Genomic DNA, 14,482 nt, shown 5'->3' with positions numbered 1-14,482 from the left:
GTTTGAGGCATTGGAGTGTTTGTAATGGCCTGTGCTCTTTGTGGTGCAATCTTTCTTCCATGTTGGGATATAAGCTGACCAATGTAAAGTACCTGTTCTTGACAGTACTGTATCTTTTCCATGTCTACCTTGTAACCTTTTTCAGCCAATATTGTCAACATCTTTAAGGAGTCCTCTCTGCATGTTCTTTCGTTTGTACTGCAAATTATTATGTCATCCACATACTGCAACACTGTGCTTTCCACTTCAATGTTACCCAAATCCATCTGTATTACTCTATTGAAAATTGAGCGTGATTCGCAATACCCTTGTGGCAATCTGGTGTGCTTCCACTTTGTGTTTCTGTAAGTGAAGCTCGTCAGATCTTGTGAGTCTGGGTACAATGGTATTGAGAAAAAAGCATTTTTAAGGTCGATCACTGTAAATCGTGATGCTTCTGCTGGAATGCCACACAGTATTGTGGCCGGGTTTGCTGCTATGGGATATTCTGCTTCTACTATGTTGTTCAAGGGCCTGAGATCCTGTATGAAGCGCCAAGACCCCCCTTTAGCCTTGCGCACTGGGTATACAGCCGTGTTACATGGTGATTCTGAGGGGACCAATATGCCATTATTTATAAGGGCCGTTATGGTTTCATATATGCCCTCATCTGCCTCTTTTGATAGTGGGTACTGTTTCACTCTGGGGAGTATTGCACCTTTTTTCAATTTTATCCTTACTCCCCCTATACTTTTTATACACCCCACGTCATAGGGGCTAGTAGTCCACAATGATTTGGGTACCTTTGACATATCCTCCTTAAAGAAGGGGACTGGGGTGCATGCGGGTGCCTCAAGTGCCATTGCAATTTTCTGTGCTACTTGTTTGTAAACCACTCTTAGCCATAGTTCCACACTCATCATAAACACCATTTCACCTTCCTCCTTTTCTTCTGAGAACAGCTCCTCATCTGACACCTGGGTGAGCCTACATCCTTCTGCTAATGCTATCATTGCCCTCCATGCTCTTCCTTCTCTGCCTTGGGCATGTACAGCAATGTAATCAGCTGTTGCAATAATGCTCTCAATGTCCATTATAACCACCTTTCCTTCTGGTTCATTAACAGGTGTTTCTGGTCTGAACAGATAGGCTGCTGGCCTCCTCCATATTTTCCCTTCTATCCCTGGCATCCATGCAAATGCCATATCTGTTCCATACTGGAATAGTTCGCCATCTACTGGCTCCGCCCTATTCGCTGTCTGTCCGCAGTATGCTTGCATAATCTGTCGTGCTGTGAGCATGTTAATCCCTGGAGTAGAGCAAATTATGCCGTCCTCAGTAAAGGAGATCGTCATATTCAACCTGTTCATTATGTCTCTCCCCAGTATATTTACTGGTGAGGCACTATAATATAGAAGTGGAACTGACAGGTCATAATCTCCAATAGATAAGGGAATGTTATCAGTAAAGGGAACCAACCCTCTAGCCCCAGAGAATCCTTGGGTGTTCATGGCTTCGCCTGACATCTTAAATTTACCTTCCCTTATGCAAGACCGGGTCGCCCCGGTGTCAACAAGGAATGATAATTTTTGTCACCTATCGCTACCTCTATGCGTGGTTCCTCCGCACTATTAGGTGTTACTGACAGGATGGGACACACCAAGGCCGTCTGTGGGCTGTCCTATTGAGGGTACAACGATTGGCCATTTCCTGTGTAAGGGTTGTGTCCCAAGACCGTCACCCTACCCAGTTGTGTTTGTTGTGCTTGGGGTTGTTGTGTTATCGCTACCTGTTGTTGTGGCAGTGAATATGTCTGTGGCTGTTGTTGTGTTATTAGTTGTTGTTGTTCATTTCCCTGTTGCAACGTCTGCTGTTGCTGTATGCCCTGCTGTTCCTGTGAGGGCCTTGGTTGTCCCTGTTCACTCCATGATGGTGTTCCTGGTCTAACTCTACACGTGCGTGACATGTGCCCTAATAGTCCACAACTCCAACACACCGGTGGTTCCCTACTCTGCCATGGAAAGCTCCCTGTGTTGTCCTGGTATACTGGTTGCCCTGTGGGGTAGGAATTTCTAAGTCCTCCCACCTGCTGTTGGGTGTTATATCCGTATCCTCTCCCTCTCATAATTCCTCCTCTCCCCCTGTTATAATTATAATACCCAGCTCCTGGCATTGGGTGTCCTCCTCCCATGTTGGTCGTGTATGGTTGGAGTGGCGGCGCCTGTTGTGTTATAGTCTGTGAAGGTGGTATTTGGGAGGAATCTTGTGCAGCCACTACTTGTGTGGGGCTTTGGGTCATTGTTGTAGGCGTAGTTATTAGTGCCCCTTCCATTGTGTATTTAGTAAGCTTTTTCTGTACTAGTTTAGCCTCTTCCGTTTTCCTGTCCTCTTCCTTTTGTTTCATTTTTCCTTGCCATGTCCTGCAATGATGCACTATAGTCAGTTGTATTTCTGGCCATGTTATTGCTTCCATTCCCACTACTTTCTTTAGTTGTTTCTGAACTCCTTCTGGGAGTCCTTGTACTAGTATATGATAAAATATTGCTGGTGTTTTATCCCATTGTTCTCTAGTTTCCATGCGCCACTTCTCTTGGATTTTCTGGATATAATCAACAGGATCTTCGTTCTCACGCATCTTGCGGGAGGTAATTGCTCCTATGTCTGATGTGTCTGGGTACTGTACCCTCAGTGCCTGCCATAGTGCATGTCTGCAGTTTGCGAATGGTGCCCCATCATGCGATGTGTTTGTTATTGTTACCCCAGGGAATCCCGCTCTCTTCCAAATGTCATCCGCTGCATCCCCTAATATCGATATTAGAAGGCCCTTTACATCTCCTACTGCCAGTTTCTGTCCAGCGGTGTGTTTTTCCATTTCATATATCCACTTACCCGCACCTCCACTTAATGATGGGAGCCTGCATTTTATATTTTCTTTATCTGTATGCTTCCAAGGGACATACTGTGGTCTAACCCCTCCTCTCTCCAGAAGTGGCATTAAGTTATGTCTCGTTTTACCCTTTGTGTTCCATGATATCGAGTTCTAACACCCTTCCTCCTCTTCGCTTTCTTCTACATCGTCAATTTCGTCCGTATTTCCCCTGCTCATAACTCTTTCTTCTCCATCTTTTCCCCTTCTTCCATCATTTCCTGTATTTAATGTGGGCATGTGTATTCGTCTTTCCTGCCTGCGTCTAGGGAGGTCTCTAAGCCGACATGCATAGGGTGTCAGTTCGCCTGTGAAGGGCGCGGGTTTTATTGTGCGTAACGAGCGTGAGGTGGTTGAGCATGTAGGGTGCGATGGGGGAGGGCGTGATGGGGATGGGGATGGTGCGGCCTCATGCGTCTGTCTTTCCGCTATTCCTTGCTCTCCCTCCTCACTTCTCTCCAGCTCATCCTTTCTCCTACGGATCCATGGTGAGTTTGTGTTGGTCCGGGTGATGTATAGTTTATCTAAGCTTTCCCTTTCACTGTTTCTTCCTTCCTTTTCCACTCCTTCTTCTTCCTCACTACAAAAGTCAGTCATAAACGGCACCCCCCACTCGGTCTTTTTCCCCTTGATTGTTACTGTTTGTAAGTCTATTAGGTCCAGTTCTCCTTTTTCTCCTTTATCAACCGCTCCCCTTTGTGCTGATGTTGTTGCTACTTCTGTGTTTCTATATACATCCCCCAATGCTTCACTCTCCCTTCTCCTATCTTCTCTTTCTCCTTCATTTCTCTCCTCCATCTCCCTACTATTTTCCTCCCTTTTCCTTTTTAATTCCTCCATCACTTCACTACTCATTTGTTCCAATATTCTTTCATCCTCTTTCTTCCTTTCCCATTTCACTCTTTCTCTTTCTACTATACTCTCTATCACCCTCCCTTCTTCGTATTTCTTAGTCGTTTCTGATAGTAATCTCCTCTTCCACATTGCCATTTCTTTTTCTTTTTCTTCTTCTTCCCTTTTCTTTTCTCGCAGCACTACTCTTGATACCCTTTCTGCTGCTGCTTTTACTCTTTCAACTTCTCTCCTTTGTTCCTCAGTTCGTTCCCTTATTTTTTCCAATTCGTTCTTACCTTCTTTCCTTTTCCTCGCTCTCTCTCTCTCCTCCCTCTCGAGCTGCTTGATCAATTCATTCTGCTCATCCCTTAACTTTGCTAGTCGTTCCTCCAAAATCTCTTCCTTTTGTCGTAACAGCTCTTCCCCCCTCATTTCACTCTCCCTGGTATTATCCTCGTCTGTTTTCTTTACTACCTCCTTCTCTTCTCCTGTTAATGAACCTCGTAATTTTAATAATATCTGTGCAGCTACCCACTCATCATTTCCTATTTCCACAGTTTGTTCTTCTCCAGTTCTCCCCTCCCCTGCTAGCATCTTCCTATGAGCCACATATGGTGGAGGGCTGTATTCCGGGTTCGAGTATCCCTCAGCCGCCCTTAACTGTCCTCTTTCTATTTCTCCTAATTCTCTTAAAGGGTACAACCCCCCTCCCTCTGTTTTCACTCCCTTTGCTAGGGGTATATCGTTGCTCGGTTCCTTTTTTATTTCATCTGATGTATTATTCTTTTCTCCTCCCTCTCCTCCGTTCCCCGTGTTCTTTCGGTCTTCACTCCCCTTTTTCCCATCCTCTCCTTCCTCCTTAATCTCTTTTTCTTCCGGTATTTCCCCCACAGTGAACATTCCATTTGGTCCTGGTCGGGACCCTTGGAACATCCTCCATAAGTTAAACACCTCCACGTGGTTTGCCAACTTCTTCCCTTTGTATGTATTGTGCAGATGGTTTAATAGTGAATGTTGGGCATATGGATCGAAGCTACCATTAGGCGGCCACGGTGTTATCATTTTGTTATCCGTCCCCTGGGTCCATTCTATGCTATACTTAATCAGTTTCTCCCTATGGGGTGGCAGTGTTGTACATATGTGTTGTAGTGGGGTAGTGAGGGTGTTCCCCCACCCTCCCGATCCTGTCCCGTATGACATAGAAGTAATCCACTTGTTACCCTTCCCCTATCTGGTAGTGGTTATCTCACTAGCAGTTTACAATATACAGCCTTATATCGTTACCTGGCCCCGTAAGTTTGGGGACTTGCGATAGTCTGCTAAGGAAAATTACAAAAATATAGTATTTTACATTTGTATATTTTCTTCTGTCTTTCTTTCTTTATATGACACCCTTACGGCCCCCTGCGGCCGAGGCGCACGTAGCCCCCTGCGGCTGCGTACCCCTTATGACGTTCTTATACAGTCGTCCTATTTTCACGTGCTCCTCCTCCTTCTTCTACACTTGCTGTGGCCGGCGTTCTCCGTGCGCAGCCACGTCCCCCGTTTCGCCTTTCCTCGATCAACTCATTTACCGTTTACCACAGTTCTCTTCCCCATCACTCTCAAAAAAGAAGATGCCTTGTGCTCGCGATATCCTATGAAAGCCCTACTGGTGACGTCACCGATCTCTTCGAGCTACTGGTAAGTTCTTCATATATTCTTTAGGTTCAAAATACACTTGCAATCCACCCCCGTTAACCTTACAGCTGTCTTCCTGTCACTCCTGGAACAAGGTAATCAATAATATAATCGGACTGCGCACGCTGCGTCGCCTCGCGTGTGATACGCCCCTCGACAGGAGGGCTTAACCAGCCAATTATCTTCCGTGTTGGGCAACTAACTAGCTACCGCCTACAGGGAAACGTCATCTACCTATCGAGTTTCTTGCTCGAACAATAGGGATCCTCATCCACTCATTGATCAATAAATGCCAAATCGTAGGAAACCACACACACCCACCCTTACACGTAGTCGCGACCTAGGCCAATCAGTTTCTACGAGCGGCCGCACGTGATGTTTTCGTGCTCCGCCCCCCCCTCGCGTAACGTAGCCCACTGCTCTCGCACTTGTTCGGTTACCATTCATTCCATTGCCAACACTAAATTGTCAAACCTTCGCCGTGCACCTGTGCAACACCTCCCACCTCCCGTATTTAATTCCTCCCCCCTCCCTCACAATCTCACATTGCTTGTTGTGCGTGGCATGCTCACCAAGTTCTCTTGATGCGGGGCCGCTCGACTGCGTACACCGCTCCAAGCGGCTCGCCACCTCCCCTCGTCTGGACCACGTCTGAACACTCGCCAACCGCGGGCGGGATACTTCTCAACCGGCTCCCGAGGGCCAATATCCGGATTGCGCTGTCCGGTCTTATCGCAGCTCCGCGATGGTCCTGTAGTCCTCAGAAGGGGGCAACGGCAGAGGGGGCCGCGCCGCCGGGCCTCCTCGCAACGGGAGTACCTGGAAAAAGTAAAAAATAAAAAAGCGGATCTTAAACAGATCTCAGCAGTGCCTCCAACTTGTCGGGGGGGAAATTCTGCCGGGGTCGGCCGGGCCGTCCGCAGACCTCCGGGGCAGGGAGGCCCCAACTCCTCCCGTATATCCCAAAAGAGATAGAGTATGAGACACACGCAAGAAGCAAGGTGACTCTGCTGTTTATTAGACAAAAACGGCAGGGATGGGTCAAGGATCGTACTCGTCCGTCCTGACACACACACAATCGTGGGCTCGCAGGCCCTTTTTACCTTAGTATGACGCGCTACTTGCGTCACATTGGAAAGTTAGCAAAAAACCTATCGCCACTCTTAATTGGTTGCTCGAGTGGTAGGGTTAGTATAGCATACGTATAGAGAACAATGTTAGTGGTCAAGGGTTAGTCAGGTGATATTTCTGGGTTGTCCCTACAATAAGATACATGAGAATTGTTACATGAAGACCCCTGATGATTGGTTAATGTTAATGGCGTCAGTGATAAGAGCCCCATGTTCTGATTGGTGCGCTCGCGAGCCTCCCAGTCTGGGACCATCGCTGTTCCCAGCTCTCGGTGCACCTGTCATTTGCAACAATGTTTCACTATGAGTACGTGCAGACAATGTGAGGACTTATTCATAAGCTGGAAGGCCGACTACTCCCACTGTCGCAGATGTCCATTGAGCCTTTTAATTGTATCTGCCTGTGTCTTGTAACGAGGGATCCAGACGCCTTTTCTGGCCTTGGCATCCTGTCAGGTTCGGCTTGGTCACGTGAGGTGGGACCGTGTTTGAGGCAGAATTCTGCCACAATTAATATTGTTTTTCCACTGTGTGCCTGGTTTAATTTGCAGGTGTGACTTGACGTTGGTGTGCGGCGTGCGAGGTTGCAACATCGTGCCCTTGATTGTCCGCTTTCGGAATGTGGGTTTGCAACATTGCGACCTTGGCTGTCTGCTTTCGCCGGGCTCATTCTGCAGGATCAGCAACCTGACTCTTGTTCTTTTAACGTCCATGGAAGCTCTTGCTTGCGGCCTACTTAGGCCTGGTGTATAGGTGGAACCGTTTGGTGCACAGGCGCTTTAGGTTATAGTATCATATTGTCTTATCCCCAGTATCGTGTCTTCGTTATATTTCTCATTATGGCACCTGGTTTTAGGAGAAGCGTAAGCAAGCTCTTTAGATGGGTTCATGATGCGTCTTGCGTTTCTGCATTTTGAAAGCCTATGTGGAAAATAATAAAGATTCACGTCCGTGAGTATGTCTGTCACCTACGTCATAGCACTGAGTATATTCTTCGTGTAGATTGGTGCGGGAGTGTCCGGTGTGTATATTTGCACAGGTGTGCTGACCGTTGGCTAGGTCGTCATGGCATCTCTAACGACGTGTAGGTTTTAGTCTAGTTGATCCGTGCCGCAGGTGTCGGCATGGACAGGGCAGGCTGCTGGGCAGGCAGATGGACACATCCGTATGTTCCTGTACCAGGGTATTTGGTCGTCTGGTAGATGGGCAAACTCTTCTCGTGGCGGGTGCCTGGGCCGTGATCCTTTAGGCCAGGCGCGAGAGGCGAAGGACGGGAGCCTGGTCTTCCATTCTCCCACTTCATATCCAATACATGTGATAATACATACCAATACATTACTGTTGGCTTCACACTTTTCTAAAACTGTTTAAGAGTTTTCAAAATGTAACAAAAACATCATGTTTACAATACTTTTTTCTGAGGTCAAAGGACAGACGAAAAGGCCACTTTGATATCGGCCCCATTGATGAGTAGCACATAGCATGACCATCACGGTGATACCCCACACATCTAAATCAAATGAATGGTTGCTGAGAAATTACGAAAACACTTTGGAAATGTTCATTCTAAGGTCAAAGGTCAAATGGCATACCCCACCACACTACTTGATGCCTACAAGACAAAGTACCCGACATGACCGTTCCAATAACACCTCTCTTATATAAATGTGTTAAATGGTAGCAGAGCGAAAATAACAAAAAACCCTTTTGGGTGGGAGATTCTAAGATCATAGGTCAAATACCAAAACCCAGGCCTTATCTGATCCATAAATTAAAAGGTACAAATCAGGACTTTCAAAGAGACACCTCACTTGTCAAAATCGGTCCCATGGTTGTACAATTAACAAAAAAGCACTTTGCATTTGGTTATTGTGAGGTCAAATGTCATAAACTCTCAAAATATTAGACAATGGATTATGGAGAGCATGTCATTAACTTTCAAATGACACTGCAATTAGAACAAAACGATCTAGGGTTATAAAGATGTGATGGCAAAAACATTTCATGTAGTGCATTTTAAGGTCAAAGGTCAGATACAAAGACCATGGGCCTCATTACGAGTAGGGCGGTAAGGGATACCGGGCACCGTTAAGGAGACTGGTGCCGGAAATCCCCTACTGCTCTATTCCGAGGTCCCTTGGTGGGAACCGTGAGGAATGTGTGGTCTGACCACACGTCCCTTACGGGTCCCGCTAAGGGACCGGGGCGCTAATAACGGGCTTGCAAGTCGCGAGCCCGTTATTAGCGCCCTCCCCATTCCCTTTGAGCCCTATAGGGGCTCAAATGGGAATGGGGAATGGTTTGTTCAATGGGGACTTACCGGTCCCGCCAGGGTCGGACTAGACCAGTAAGTCCCCATTGAGCAACACCGGTGCCGGACCCGTTATTGGAATTGGAATTGGAATAAATAGCGCCATGACTACCACCAATCTCGGAATGAGGCCCCATGTAACCCATTGGCTCACATACAGAGAATAGCACGTCTGAAAATTGCCTGACGACTAAACATACATAGCGGAAGAAACCATTTACTAGATTTTATTGAATTCCAGTTCTGTAATAGAGATATTTGCAGGGAAAACAGCAAGGGAAATAAAAATTTTGGCCATTTTGAAATGTATGTAAGACAACCCAGAACCACTGAGAATATTTATTTTTGCTTTGCATCGTATTGCCACTAAGTAAAACCTGCTTTCTCTAATGATGCTTCTAAATTATTGGTCTTTTCTTATTCCTTTTTTTTTAATAATATTTGTGGATAGGAAAAAAGTTGACATATGACACTCATGGGATGCATTTATGCTTTGCCAAAAAAACTAAAATAAACATGAACATTTGGATTAATGCCTGAGCAGCAAACACAATATGCATGAAAGTTGGCCTACAGATAATTTTCTGAAAGTGCTACATTAGTGATCAGTGATATATACACTTTGCAGTGAAATTTGTCCACCATATTGAATTATGTCATGTGACCTCAGGGTGTGACACAAAGGTGTGCTTTTTGGCTCATTTTATAGAGAAACATGTACTGAAGTAAAAAGTGTATGGTTACCCTACAGTATGAAGGCAAGTCCCTTTTTATTTACGCACACTCCACAATAAAGACAACTCGCTAGGGAAATAGGCCAGGAGATAGCATTGCAAGGATAACAAGGTTTAATTGTGCAGAATACACATATCAGCAAAGGACTCTGCTGCCCGAGAGCACTCTAACCCTTACAGTCACAAACACAGGCTTAAAAACCCCATACACATCATTCATTTTTTTTTTTGTATTATTAAGTTTATTGAATTTTATAGAAAACATACAAGCAACAAACTTATCAGCATTGTAATCGTAGAACTCATTGCATAGAATCCACACCCCATATCCATCCCCAACCTTCACAGAATCTAAAAAGCAAAACAGGCCAACTTATTATCACATGTCATCCAAAAACCCACCCCACATATCATCAAACAATTTCAACTTTTTGTTCCTGCGAAGGATAACCTTCTCAATTCTGGCCACTTGCCTCAAGTCCTCCACCCATTCTGAACAGGTCGGTCTCTCATCACATTTCCATTTTCTCAAAACAATTTTTTTCGCAGAATTTGTAGCCCTAAAAAACCAGCATTTCTGTGGATAAGTGAGATCTTCCACTTTATCATCCTCACCCAAGATGATAGTGTTATAATCAAAATCCTCTTGCAGTAATAGAACCTCATTAATCTTTTCAGTGACACTCCTCCAAAATGTCCTCAGTTCATAACAGTCCCAGATCAAGTGTTCAAAGGATCCGACATCATGCTTACACCTCCAACAGGCCTTTGAGTCAATCATCCCTCTCGCATAAAGTCTCTGGGGAGTCCAAAACACTCTATTAAGAATTTTGATTTGGCAGCATTGTTCTCCAAGATTAATGGATGTCAGAGTTACGTTTTTACAAAGAAACCTCCACCTCTCCACAGTCATATCAGAGCCAAGGACCTCAGACCACTTAGTTAACAACCCCTCTGCTGGCGTGTACTGTTGGCTCAGATTTCTATATACTTTGGACGCCATACCACCTAATGTCTTATATTCAGGTAGCCATAACTGCCAACCACCGCCATCAACAGTTCTCTGGTTCCGCAGCAAACCTCTCAATTTTCTGTATTCACCCACTGTACAGTCTCTGAGATCTTTAATTTGTGAAAGTCTTCTATAGCTGATCCATTTGCCGTCTTCCATCAGATCACTCAACCATAGTACACCACTCAGGAGCCAGTTCAACCACAATAGCGGCGTCCCATTCAGCAAAATACCTGGATTCAACCAGATAGGGATGTAATCATTATCACATACCTTACGCTTACTTTTCTTCCATAGTTCCCTCCAACAAGTTCTCAGGAATCTTGTCGGCGGAAATGAGCGATAGCCAGATCCATCCACCGTGGACAGTATGGCCCTAGGCGGCAACGGAGAAGAACTACTTGATTCCGCCAGCGTCCAAACATCCTCCGAATCTTCAATAAATGGAACCAGATGCCTGGCTCCAAAGGCCAAATGATAATTCTCAAAGTCAGGAACCCCCAAACCTCCACAGTCTTGGGGCAGCTGCAATTTCCACAAGCTGAGGCGTGGCTGTTTGTTCTCCCAGAGAAAAGACTGGATTAAACTCTCAATTTTACGCCAATGGCCCTTCTTTACGTCCAGGGGAAGCACACTGAGCACATAGTTGATTTGCGGTGTTGATGTCATTTTGATGGCATTCACTCTCCCCCAGAGACTCAATTTAAGTGCATTCCATCTCTTCAGGTCCAGCTCCAAAGATTGAATCACATGTGTAATATTGACATCCATTTTTTTCGAGACATCATTCGTTAGCCAAATCCCAAGGTATCTCATCTTATTCGGACACCACTTAAAGGGAAAACCCTGCATCTTCAAAACAGTGCAAGTGGTTGATGCCGGCAGCGCTTCCGACTTGGTCCAATTGATCTTGTATCCAGAAACCTTGTTGAACACATCGATCAACTCCATCAGCACAGGAATGGAGCTCTCCACATTCTGAACCACCACCAGCATGTCATCCGCATACAACCAAACTTTCTGGGAGGCTGCACCAAAGCGTACGCCCTCAATTGTATCCTCTTCTCTTATCCTCACAGCCAGCAATTCCATGGCGATCACAAACAGAATTGGCGACAGTGGACAGCCTTGCCTCGTCCCTCTCCCAAGTTCAAAAATGCCCGAGTCCATGCCATTAGTCCGAACACAAGCAGTCGGCCGGGAATACAGCAGTCTTATCCATCCGATCATGGTATCTCCAAAACCAAAGCCTTTCAATGTACTTAAAAGATATGTCCATTCAATACGGTCGAAAGCTTTCTCAGCATCCAAGGACAACGTCACCACATCATTATGGTGTTCTTTGCTTTCATACAGTGTCAGCAACAATCTTCTCACATTTTCTGAAACATGTCTGCCTTTTACAAATCCAGATTGGCCTACATCTATGATATCCATCAGCGCATTCTCAATCCTCAAAGCTAACGCCTTGGCGAAAATCTTGTTGTCCGTGTTCAATAAACTGATCGGCCTATAGCTGCCAGTTTTCACTGGTGATCGTCCCTCCTTCAGAAAAACGGAGATTGAAGCATGTCTTGTTGAACTTGGAAGGCACCCATTCCTCAAAGAGGCGCGCAGCATCTCTAGCATCAAAGCAAACACCTCTTCTGGGAAAATTTTGAAAAGTTCAGCTGGTAGCCCATCCGGGCCTGGACACTTCCCAGAATTCAGCGCATAAGCAGCCAACCTGAGATCCTCCACGTTCAAATCTCTTTCCATACACTCCAAGGATTCCAAACTCACTTTCTTCAGATGGCAGTCATCAATGAATTGACCAATTGTACGCTCAGATAAGTTGATCTCTGAAGAGTACAGGGTTTTATAATACGACAGAAATGCTGCATTAATCTCCACAGGATCAAAAGTCACCAACCCATCCTATCTTTCTACTGCATTGACAGATCTGCCACTGTCCATAACCCTCAAGCGATGTGCCAGAAGTCGATCACATTTTTCTCCTTTTTCATAGTAGTTGCTTTTGGTTCTAAAAAGCAACCACTCAGCCTTCGAAGAATACAAATCTTCCAATCGTCTCCTTTTCTGCTTCAATATTTTAATAGTCTCATCTGAAAAGTTTTGCATATTATTTCTCTCAAGATCCTGAATGTCCACAATAAGCTTTTTCACTTCTGCATCTCTCATTTTTTTCTTTTTGCTGGACAAACCAATCAACAATCCTCGCATATATGATTTGAAGGCTTCCCACACAAACTCCACCCTGACTTCACCAGTCCAATTCACAGATATAAAGAATCTCGCTTCTTGAACAATTTTGTCCACAATTTCATCGTCGTCCTAGAGGGAGACATTCATCCGCCAGGTGTTAGACCTAGGAACCGGGAAGGTCAATCGCAAGTCTATGGAGATTGGAGCATGGTCCGAAACAAGTAGTGATCCGATGTTACCCCTTTGGAATGATTGTGTACAGAGGCCAGAGGTCATAAAGAGGTCAATTCTCGAATAAGCATTATGCCTTGCAGAGAAGAAAGTATATTGTCTCGTAGAAGGGTTTTGCAATCTCCAAACATCTGTGAGGTTCCATTCATCAATTAGTCTCTTTAATGCTGTTCTTTTCAGAGCGTTGGCATTGTCCACACCCCCCACACTTTTATCAAGTCCAGGTTCTAAAACCACATTGAAGTCCCCTCCCAAAATCACATTAATCACATTTACATTCTGCAACATTTGCGTTAAAGCTACAAAAAAACTACCATCACCCCCATTCGGAGCATATATATTGCAGAAACAATACTGAGCATCCTGAATATGTGCAGTGACACATACTATCCTTCCATCCCCATCCTTCACACACTTCACCCCAGTGATCTGGAGATTCTTCCTAAAAAGAATACACACACCCCTAGAACCAGTAGTGAACGATGAACCATAAACATCACCAACCCACTCCTTTTTCCACTTATCTATATCCGCATCTAACAAATGAGTCTCCTGAAGCATCGCGACATCCACCCCCACCTCCCCTAGTTTACTCAAAATCACCTTCCTCTTGACAGCACAATGTGCACCATTCACATTCCAAGATACCACTCTGAAATTCCTCTGATAAGTGTAAGACATTGCTAGATCCCGTTTCCCAATCCTTGCAATGAATTCACAAGACACAATACTACCTAAACCTATAGTCAAGTAAAGAAATAAAATAAAAAATAAAAAAAACACACTCCTGGGCTTGAACCACCCAACCATCCAGAACATCCCTCCCAGCTACACGCTGAAAGGGACTACCCCCCTCCCTCCCTTAGGTCAGCCTATAGAAAGCCCATAAAGGGTGTCACAGACCACATTTGATCAAATTTAAATGAAGGTGAAAATACAATTTGGTCTAAAGGAATTCCCACAACTCTCCAGCAAATGAAAGCACAAATAAGAGCATTCCTGAATAGATGCAACATCCCCTACTCAAAGACGGTAAATACCACACCATGTGTCAATCACATGCCTAGACAAAACCTGAATTCTCTTATTATAACCATCAACGAATCACACTAATCCACCTACCGTCACAACCATCAGTGTAAACATCACAAATCCCAACTACTGCGGGCATGCTGAGCAATTGAGCGTGAATCATCACTAAAAAGTGTGAGCAAGTGTACAGAGAGTTGCAAAATACCTGTGTCTCTGCACCCTACCCAATGAGATTAGAAGCCAGATACAGCATTAAACTTTTCCATGGCATTCACACACCAATCTATGACTATCCCGGTGGCCTTACCACTCACCTTGCCAAGCATAAAAATCAGAATCTCCGGTATTTCCTGGACACTACATTCCCCCATGTGACTTCCATGGCACAAAACTGCAACCCCCACCGTG

The sequence above is a fragment of the Ambystoma mexicanum genome, chromosome 12, assembly GCF_040938575.1.
Source record: "Ambystoma mexicanum isolate Mex_15411 chromosome 12, UKY_AmexF1_1, whole genome shotgun sequence".
In the NCBI taxonomy this organism is placed as follows: domain Eukaryota; kingdom Metazoa; phylum Chordata; class Amphibia; order Caudata; family Ambystomatidae; genus Ambystoma; species Ambystoma mexicanum.
Note: the sequence above shows the minus strand (reverse complement) of the source record.